The sequence below is a fragment of the Labrus mixtus genome, chromosome 8 (genome assembly GCF_963584025.1).
Source record: "Labrus mixtus chromosome 8, fLabMix1.1, whole genome shotgun sequence".
In the NCBI taxonomy this organism is placed as follows: Eukaryota; Metazoa; Chordata; class Actinopteri; order Labriformes; family Labridae; genus Labrus; species Labrus mixtus.
Genome location: NC_083619.1, coordinates 7,855,767 through 7,866,189, shown reverse-complemented (window position 1 = coordinate 7,866,189; position 10,423 = coordinate 7,855,767). Strand labels below are relative to the sequence as shown.

The 10,423-nt window shown below is 42.4% G+C and overlaps 1 protein-coding gene across 3 annotated transcripts in view; it reads left to right on the top strand.

Moving 5' to 3' along the window:
• The first annotated feature begins 1,011 nt into the window (after window positions 1-1,011).
• The window catches only part of LOC132978725 (uncharacterized), a 190,095-nt gene continuing 180,683 nt past the window's right edge, over window positions 1,012-10,423 (top strand). For 2 of the 3 annotated variants that reach the window (XM_061044007.1, XM_061044006.1), the window contains exon 1: window positions 1,012-1,365. The gene's annotated coding sequence lies outside the window, so the exon portion shown is untranslated. The remainder of the gene's footprint in view (window positions 1,366-10,423) is intronic. The other variant, XM_061044008.1, reaches the window with a different exon arrangement.

Here is a 10,423-nt window from a genome sequence, read left to right as displayed (position 1 = left end):
ATATAATATATAAAGGAGGAATGTTCAAAATGTAACACATAAATACAGCAGAGATCAAGTATCCTCTGTAAATGTCTCTCTGAGTCATGACTGTCTACAATGTCTACATCATGTTTACATGGTCTTGTGTATAAAGTTGTTTTAGTCAAGGACGAGAGAAAAGAAGAATAACATACTCACTGCTCATTTGGATGTCACGTAAGTGTCTTTAGATCACGATCATTCTGTGTAAACATATGAACAATATGAAGCTACGAGCTAACTAAAGTGTGCTAAGATTAGCCTGCTAACACAAAAATGCAGGATACAGACAAGTGCAGCTCAAGCAAAGGACATTTGTCTGCCGCTTGCTCTTAATGGTGCTCAATTATGGTGCGTTCTAATTCATAAGTCCTTAGTGCGACCGCGAGTGGAGAGGGGTTGGATGTTTGAGTGGAGGCTTCAGAATAACCGAGGTGTCTCCAAACATCAGTTTGTTTTGGTTTAATGCTGGTGCTCAAGGGCGACATCTACTGGATCAAAAAGTTGTACATTCTTCCTTTAAGTCATTTTATGTTTTTTGAAGATTGATTGATTTTCCTGTAGCAGCAAGCAGAGCACGTTATCATACTGTTACCTCTTAGTATAAATATCCTCATGAGCCTTTCCAATATCAAGCGGCCTGGCAACCACAGCGGTGTCATGTATTTATCTCATTGATGTTTATAAAGTATATTATTTAATAACCATTCATTAAGGGAACGTGTTAATTACAACACATAAAACCTTTATAAAGTGCTGAACTTTGATAAAGTCACTGCAGTCAGATCATCAGTTCTTATTGGATCATTAGAAAAATTACAGAGACATATGCTCGGTACACAGGATAGCTTAGCACATGAATACTAATCAGCATGCTGTGTAGATTTCTGAATGCCACGATGATGATGGAGATGGTGGTGTTTGAAGAGGCAGTGGTGATTATGAGTGATGATGGACATCTAACCAATAATAATCACTTCCGAGAGAGAGCGAGAGTTAGAGAGTTGGAGAGAGGGACAGAACGAGAGAGAGAGAGAGAGAGAGAGAGCAGTGATGAAGAGATCAAGAGAGGAAAAGAGACAAAAGCTAGAAATAAGAGGATAGTAAAAACGTGCCGAGATATTTTCTAGAGTCACGTTATTATTGAAGGGAGAGAAGGCGAGCACGCGGGGGAGAGAGAGGAAGAGAGAGAGAGAGAGAGAGAGGGGGGGAGAGAGAGACAGAGAGAGAGGGCGCGATAACAGCGTTTGTCCTTCTTGGACTCAGTTTTCTGACCGGCTGACGGGCTGAACGAGCAACGGACGAACAAACTTGAGACATCACGCAGGGATCCGACATTACAAGGTAAATTCGGACTACATGAGTCTATAATAAGATGATTTTGTCCTTGTGAATGTGTATTTTTTCCCGGCGGTCAGGCTGATTGAAGATCAGACCTAGTTTCCCCCTCGCTTGGTATTTGGGTATTTCGCTTCTCTCTCTGCTCTGCTCTGCTCTTTGGCACCACTGCTTGACATTCAACAGAGATCACATTTTGATTGAAATAACGGTATGTGCAACCTTAAATACTTAAATGACAATATTCGGTCTCCTTTAAATGTTTGCACAGATGAACAGATGCTTGTGGTTTATTCTGACGCCGGACCGACTCCGTGCGTATTTGTGAGACCCCGAAGGCTTCAGCGGGATTTTTGCCATTTAAAAACTCTGGTCTCCAAAGCTTTGTGTGGAATTCTCTTTGAATGGTAGTTTTAAGAAATATTGCTGCTTATCCAGTTTCATAATGGACGACATTGAACGTAGAGTCCTAATTGGAAGAGATTGAGGACCTGTCCGCTGGCGCACACTCCGATGGGATTTTATGTGAGGGAATTTCCGCCATAATAACTGTTGTATACATTGATCGATTCCTCTATTGATCCATTCATCGATCCTCAGAGATTTGTAGTCCCATGTTTTCTCCCGACTACAAGGTGAGAAGAAGGTGCTGTCACTTTTCGTGCAAATTGGACGGGCGCAATATTTTTACGCGTGCGAGACGATCCCTGACAGACGGCTTGGGTGCGTGCGTGTGCGCACTCTGTCTGCACGCGGCACTTACCGGAGGATGGCGAGGGGGGGGGGGGGGGGGGGGGCAGAGACTGACAGACAGTCACATAGCGAGCGCAGACACCCCGGGGCAAATATTATACCTGCACGCGGTCCGTATGCGCAATTTCTCCGCGGTTCAGCGCGTGTCTAATGAGGTTGATCGGCTCCGAGTCGCTTCAAAAACTCGGCTTAATTGCGTCCATTTATTACCCGACCTTTTAAGTCGCTGATAATAATAACTATTTGCCTTTTTATCTAGAGTTGGCGGAGATGCGTGTGTGCGGGTGCAAAGTGATCTCCCTTTTTCTGTTTCTAATGTTTTTGTTTGTGTGAAAGCATCCATTGCCCTTCTGGGAAATACATTTGCTTAGATTTATGACCTGCCCTCTCAGGTTATATCGATTATCGTAGCCTGCTGTGTACTATATTTTTGTAAGAGCAAGAAAAGTGGGTCTGCCACGTCTATATATAATTTCTAGATGTTGCAGGGAGCACAGTGGGCTTGTGATACAGTCATCTGTGCAGCTGGGTCAATTCTCAAGAGGCAAATATGTGCTCTTATAGCCCCTTGTTACCCATATACATAAAAACTAACGGCTTCCACATACTAGTCATACACACACAAACACACACACACACACACACACACACACACACACACACACACACACACACACACAAACACATATGAACACCTTAAGCGACTGTAATGGCTCTGATCAGGGTGAAACATGTTTATGTATGTGGAGAGCTCATGTATTATACATCACTGTTGCATCAGGGTTTATGGGTACAATCAGTGCAATGTGTGTGCACGCTATGAGTCTGTATTTGTTTATGTGTCTCTGCTATGATATGTGTGTGTATCTCTGCATATATTTATATGTCTGTGTGTTTCACTGTGTTATTAGTTTCTCTGATTGCATGAGCACTTTTCTGCAATCTTGCCTGGACCGGCTGTGGCATCGCCAGGTTTCTTATTTGGGGGAGATAGAAAATAGGACGAGGGAGACGAACGATTGGGCACACACACTCTCCCCTCTTCTAATGTAGTTAAGAGAGAGAGAGAGAGAGAGAGAGAGAGAGAGAGAGAGAGAGAGAGAGAGAGCGCACAGCAATGTGTGTGTCAGCATCCTGTTAGCAATTGTGAAACACCAGATAGCTCTTGCATTTACCTTGCAGATTGGGACTGAGATGAGGAGAGGAAGCAGAAGAAGAAGGAGAGGGGAAGGTTAGGAGACATCAAGGGAACGAAAAGGAGGGGTAGTCAGATTGACAGAGATGGAGTAGATGAAAGGTATATGGAGGTAGAGGTGGGGCAGAACATGAGCAGAGATTAGAGGAAAGACGAGGAAATGTGCGGGGAGTGGAAGGAAGATAGAGAGGAAGAGGATGGGAGAGGAAGGAGAGGCTGTTGGAATCCGACAGGTCGTACTGAGTCGGTGACTTATGCTGGTCATAAAAGTGCCTGAAGAATAGAAGCTTGAAAGAGAGGTGCTGTAATTGTGACAAGAGAGGGACACATGGAATCCCATTAGCGGACATTACTGTGTGTTAATGTTGATAATAGACGAAGAGGGGTCGGGATGGATGGTGAGATACAGAGAGGACAAGAAGGATGCAATAAATCTCACCAAGAACGTTAAGTTCATTCCAAAAACAAACTAGAAAATGTAGGACGAACTAGCAACAGTATTTGAATTCAAGTGTAAAATTCAAGTTTTCAGTTTACAGAGGTTGTATTTTCCTGGGAAACATAAAAAAAAATGTTTGAATGCACCCAGGGGCGTTACTAGTTGGCTCAAATTAAACGCCTTCCTGAATTATTTGGAAGCCAATGAAATGCTCTCGTGAATTTCTGTTTCCCGTTCCCAGTGATTATATCTTCAGTGGGGCCATTTTCCTCTGATGTCAGGCTCAGGGCAGGGACGTTGAAATGCTGTTTTCACGTTTTACTTCTGTGTTCAAGTTTGTAATTCATCTGTATCAAACAAAAGTTGAAGAGACACTAAACAGTGGACATAGGGAGGGACATTCGACCAGATTTCAAGTTAAAACAACATATTTGATAACATGTCAGAAATGATCAGAGAAGGGGCGCCGTGGCCTAGTGGTTGGTGCACGCGCCCCATGTACGAAGGCTATATTCCTCCATGTGGTCGGCCTGGGTTCGAGTCCAACCTGTAGCTCTTTTCCTGCATGTCTTTCCCAACTCTCTCTCTCCCTGATTTCCAGCTAAAAGGTTTTAGCATTTTGACATTTATAGGAAAAATTTGAGTTGAATTTAGGGAGCCTGAAGACAGAGGCTGAAGACGAATATCATCATTCAGTAATATTACCACTGAATAGGAAAGGCATAAACTCTGAGCTAACTGGGAACTCACTTATAGCTAAGCCTAGCTAGTAAGTGGTTTAATGCTAATGTTGGCATTTGTTTAACAGGCTATCAAATGTGTTGATTTTTGTTAACATATGGCCTGATGTTCCAACGGTGAACTGTAAATGGACTATTCTGTTGCTCGTAAATCTGGAAGCAGTGGAATGATAATTATTTTCCTTCCAGAGTAGATCCTATATTACTCCACTGGCTGCTGAAATTGCAATTAACATCATTTATTTAGAATAGACACAACATTCATCCACCACCAGCAACCACTTGGCAACATTTGGAAACTGTGGCCATGAAAAACTGTCTTTAACAGGCTGAAACCATGAGCAAAACCAGACATATTGATGGACTGCCATCTGCTGCATCAAGTTTCTTTCTAGAGTTCAATTAGAGGATTTTCAAAAATATGTTGAAATACTCAATACAATCCATTTTATTGGGACTCTAGCCATCACCCCCTCCACCAAGCTTTCATAACCTCTTCTGCCTTGTAAAGTTTTATCTAGGAAGAAATATTTTTAACTCATTATGTTCCAATGCCATGTCTTTCTTTAAAGACTCAATGAAACTCTGTCAGGAAGACGTCTCACAGATGATAGAGGTTCTTCTAAACATACTGATCACCCTTTCGTGTGGAGAACAAACGGCTCCACATGTCCTTCTCCCTTTGAGGAGTACACAGGAAACATTATGAACCATCAGCAGGACTCTTTTTCCTTTTGATTCCCTCCTAATGAGAATGGGAGAACCCCCAAGATGCGCACCCATAGGGGCTTTTCTCTTCTGTCAGTGTGTGGCAGCCAACGGACGTGTACCATTCATTAGATGACAATTCAGTGAAATGAATCAGACAACATGGCCTCCCAGGGATCCTCCCAGAGAACAAGGAAATAAATGCTTAGTGCTCAAGACATGAACATTCCCTTGAGGCCGCGCTCACTAAGATAATGCAAGAATTCCCTTTCCGGTTGTTTCAGACGGGAAAGGAAACAAGGAGCTTCCAGGATCTAACGTCAGTGGAGATCACGCCTGTACTCTTGCTTTCCAGGCGAAAGGAATGAGCTGTATAAAACCTTCTGCAGAGAGCTCGTCCTCTGGTGTCAGTCTCTTGAAGAGGGAATAAAACGCCGGTGACTCTGCTGTGACTTTGCGCCGAACTGAATCTAAACTACATCATCTCCAATTACCGACCCAAGGCAAGTGTCTGACGAGCGATTTTTCATCCATACGTAATGCTCCCTTTAAACTCCGGATAGATGTGAAGGATGATGTGCTATAGCTTCCCTCGGTGCCCTTTGATGGTGATCATGCATCAAAGGAGGTGAAGACACATGATTGCTGATGCTGAAATTTTGAGATGGGGAATGCTACGAGGGTTTCTCAAGAAGCATCTCCCAGGAAAACAGAGTAAGATTGAGCTTGAAAATTCCTTCACGCTTTTCCACCCCAGTGTTCCCCCAGCAACGTGTCCCCAGCCTGCCAAAATTGAGGTTAAGGCTGACCCAAGCCAGAGCAGTGCCATGCCCAGACAAAGGACGGGAACTATCAGAGACCTGAAAACAGAATATTATCCAGTCATCCAGTCATGACACATCATTATTGTGATGCAGCAAATATAGCCTTTACATATGTTGTGATATACTTCAGTCCACTACCTTCATTTCACTGCAAAATGAGTCCCAAAAAGGAGAACTTTGTAAAAATCCTTGACATTTACTAAAACAAAGTTTTGAGTCTGTTCATCTCTCTTTTGCTATTTGTATCTCAGCAACATAGGATTGCCAGGCATATAAATTGACCAACACTGTCATGAAAACTGGTCATAAATGTTGCATGTATCTGAAAAACTGATCTTATATTAAAGCTCCTGTGAGGGGCTTTTAAGATACCTATAAAACTGCTGCTTTAAAACATAACGATACCATGACATTGATTATTCTGTGAAGTTATTTTTAACGCCTGCGGCTGCAGGATATAGGTGTCAGACAGGTCGATTGACAACACCATGCCAAAGCAGCCTTTTTTTGAACATTGACTTTCCTTTGCAAAGATTTATGGAGAGTGATATGTTTGCCTGTTAAACGACGACAGAATCAACATGTACAGGCCAAGATCAGCAAAGACATGAGACAACTTTGTCCATAATGGACGACAAAGTCAACACACACTAAACGTTCCTCACAGAAGCTGTAAAAAAACATAGCAACACTCAACAGAATGTATGCGTGTGTGTGGGTAATATTACAGATATTTGAATATTCTAAAATGTATGGAAACAGTTATGCAGAATCCCTGGTGACTCTGGGAAAGTTTATGAACCCTGAATTGAATTCAAAACAAATCTTCGTTATACAACTTCCTACTGACCAGTGGACTAAAAAAAACAATTTTTTTTATTGTTTTAGCAACAAAAGTTTAAATTATTTTGGTAATATAATTTGTAATAATAAAAAGGTAACTTATTTCGAAAAAATTCACAGAAACGAGTGCATACTGGACTCAAAAAGTAAGTCAAAGGTGCTCTTTGGCTTGGGATAGATCCAGACCAAACACACGAAAAACTCCACTTCATTCTCCTTTAAACACTTTAAAGCCTTTATTTTTCATGGCAGACCTGAAACAAACTCCTACACATTTGGCATAAACCCTCCATCAGGGAGTCAAACAGACCTGGAGAAGCAGCAGGCCTTTTTGAAGTGGTATTCCACAAACCTGAATTTTGACAATCTTGACATCCATAGATACAACCTCGCCATGCAGAATATCCAGATTCTAAATTGAATCCATGTTTTCCTTCATCCCTAGTCGTGACATGGAGCCACTCTCCCTCAGGTGAGGACGGGAGGGGAGGAGAGGGGTCATTTAGAGAAAATGGCGATGTCTAGCCGTGCAGTGTTTTTTCCTCTGTGGAGGCCTGTGGGATGGAGCTGCAGAGTCTGTCACGGTCTGATTGCTCTCAGACCAACAATGCTGTTTACCCGCGTGCACGAGGTGATGCAGGCAGGTTGAGGGACCCGCGTGCACAGAAGTGTTCAAGAGATGCCGCACACACTTGTCAGCGACATAGAAGCGTCCTACATAGTCATTGTCTTCAAACAGAAATTGCACATGCACAAATGCATAGACCTGTTACTCTGATTTTCTTCAATTCATCCCCTCGTCAGGGATTTAAAGTATAAAGGCGCATTTCTCTTTGTGCACTCAGCAGGGGGTCTGTGTTCCTGCCGAGGTGGACTGAATTTCAGAGTGGGACGTTGGATCCCAGCTCGGTGGTAGATGACTCTTTGGAGGGGTGGGATGAAAAAGTAGTGCAGCATCTCGCTTCACTGGAGACATTATTATACACAGAGACGGGAGGCTGCTCCGGGCTGAATGTGTGTGTCCATGTGTGTGTCTTTTGTGTATTTACATTTATACCCCACTGTGCAGAAATGAGAGAGGGAGAGGGCAGGAGAGTCTGACATTGACAGAACGAGAAAGCTTTTATGACTGATGGTTGTAGGCCTCTGTGTGTGAGTTGGTTATAGACTTGCTGCCACTGGCTGAAGTATTGAAGCAGCGAGCTAAAATGAATCTCTGCGCCAGTTGTTTCTGAAGAAAAAGTTGAGTTTGAGCCAGGAATCGAGTGCTGGAACACAATGCTGAGCACTTGTGTCATATCTTATTGAAAATGTTTCAAGGTTTCACATCAGGTGCACAAATATTAAGTGTAAGGAAAGCATAGAAGGAAAAACAGTATAGAAGTTGTTAGACTGACAGGGTGACAGAATTGAAAAAACATATGCAGCAAAGAATTAAATTCAGTGACACATTACGTAGAAACATATCCATTAGAATCTAAATGTATTATTTTTTAAAGCACATTTTCAAAGAAACAAAGGTGACCAAGTGCTTTAAACCTTAAATGTCATGAAAACAATCCAACATAACATTAAGGCCAATTTAAAACAACAGGACAATAAAAGATCAAAAAGCGTTAAGACCAACAGATATAGAAAAAAAGGCATCTCTCTCTTGGATCCAAAATCGAAGGAATAAAAAAAAACAGGCAGTGTGGGGGACAGCCCAACATGTGGAGGCAGAGCTCTGACCTTGGCACAGGCGGAAGAAACTTCTCACTCTGCGGATTCGGGTGTCCTTGATTAAAGTTGGGCTGTTGAAAGGTCTGAGAGATAAGTTGGAGCTTGTCCATTTAACGATTAATAAGTTCATCATAAAATCTTAAAATCAATTCTAAAATGTCAAGGGAGTCAGTGAGGGGAAGCCAGCATAGAGGAGATGCTCTCACGTTAAGGTTCACCAGTTAAAAGAGCTGCAGCGTTCTGAACCAGCATGCCTATAACTTTCCTTTAAAGAGTTACTTTAAAGGTTCCTTCTCAAACAGAGAATGGTGGGTATTGTTAATTCTGAGATATTACCATTACTGGGATGACTGTACTGCTGTTTTAGCGTATGGGATAGTACTCACATCAAAATGAGTTTGAGTGGAGGAGTTTGGCGAAAATAGAAATAGAGGATTTCTTTTCAGTTTTGCTCTTGGCTAGGTTTGCCTAGCCTCGCTGTAACCCCGCCTCGGGCGTCCCGAGCTGACTGATTCCTGACCTCCCTCCAGCTCTTTTGCCGCTTCAGGCCTCTTTTGTCCCTGCTTAAACCTGCCATGTCTTCATCATCCCCGGGGTCAGCGTACTGGTAGAGTCCGAGGTAAATCACCTTGGTACGAGTCCCTCCTGTCTAACTGGCCTTTATGGAACTCAGAGTTTGTAGTGTTGGGTTCCATTGAGGGGTGATGATGAGTGCGGTTTCATGTCCACTTCTCTGACTCTTGATCTGTTGCTCGCTCAGCACATCTCTTCACTACCATTAACAAGTCTTAAAACAAGTGATCCCAGAGTCCATCAGGGAAATGTCAGGGAACTTTCTGGCAGAGCAAACAGACAAGAAACCAGAAGCTATAAAGTTGTGTTTTTGTGCTGGGTTAGGCCTTGTACCGTGTCACGTCTTGTCTTGACCAGGTGTCTGCACCATATCGACTGTATAAATAATAATCGTACCATGACGTAAACCATTTCTTGACTGTGCAGTTTGAGTATTTGGGTGAAGCTGGAGAGACGTGAGAAGTTTTCAAATGAAGAGTTATCAAATCTAAACAGTCAACACCTGGGGCTAATTCATTAGTTGGTAAATTAGTTAGTAAACCATCATGTTTTCTACAGAATGAGATTCTTATTATGGTGTTGGTTAAACTAAAGGAATGAAGAGAGCATGTGGAATGCAGCAAACTCACCGCTTCCCTGCCAGAATCTCAGGTTGGACAGAGGCAGGGGACTGACTCATATCTCTTACCTTTAAATAAAGATGTCTTCTTCTTCTCAACGATTCTGACTCCCATGCACTGGTGCCAGAAAATACATGTATAATATATGTTAAACAAGCTCTTAAGCAAGGTTCGGTGAGCACAGTATGCACGCTACATAGAGCAAAATTACGAGAAAAAAACCCCAACAAAACGGCCAACAACACATACATGGCCAAGACGTTCAGACTTCTCAAATCAGTGACTGAATTGGACGTGTTGATGTTTCGCAGAAAGCCTACAGGATACATCTCTCACTCAAAGTAACCCCAACCCATAAATTGAAGGTTTAAAATAATTCAAACGTATTGGCTTTTTTTTAAGTTCACCCGGTATAGTTGTCATGTAAAGAGAAATGACTTTCAGAGATCAAAACATCTTCAATTCTTTCTTCTTAATGGGGATTTAATTGGAGCCAGCCTTAAGTGGACACTATGGATCTGAAAATGTTTTAACTGTGAGCATAAAATAATTTTTTTGTCAAACAGTACTATATACGCAAGTCCTGAAAAAGGAGAAAGAAGATACTCCAGTGGGGCTTTAAATCCTGAGTCATGTGGGTGTGAGGG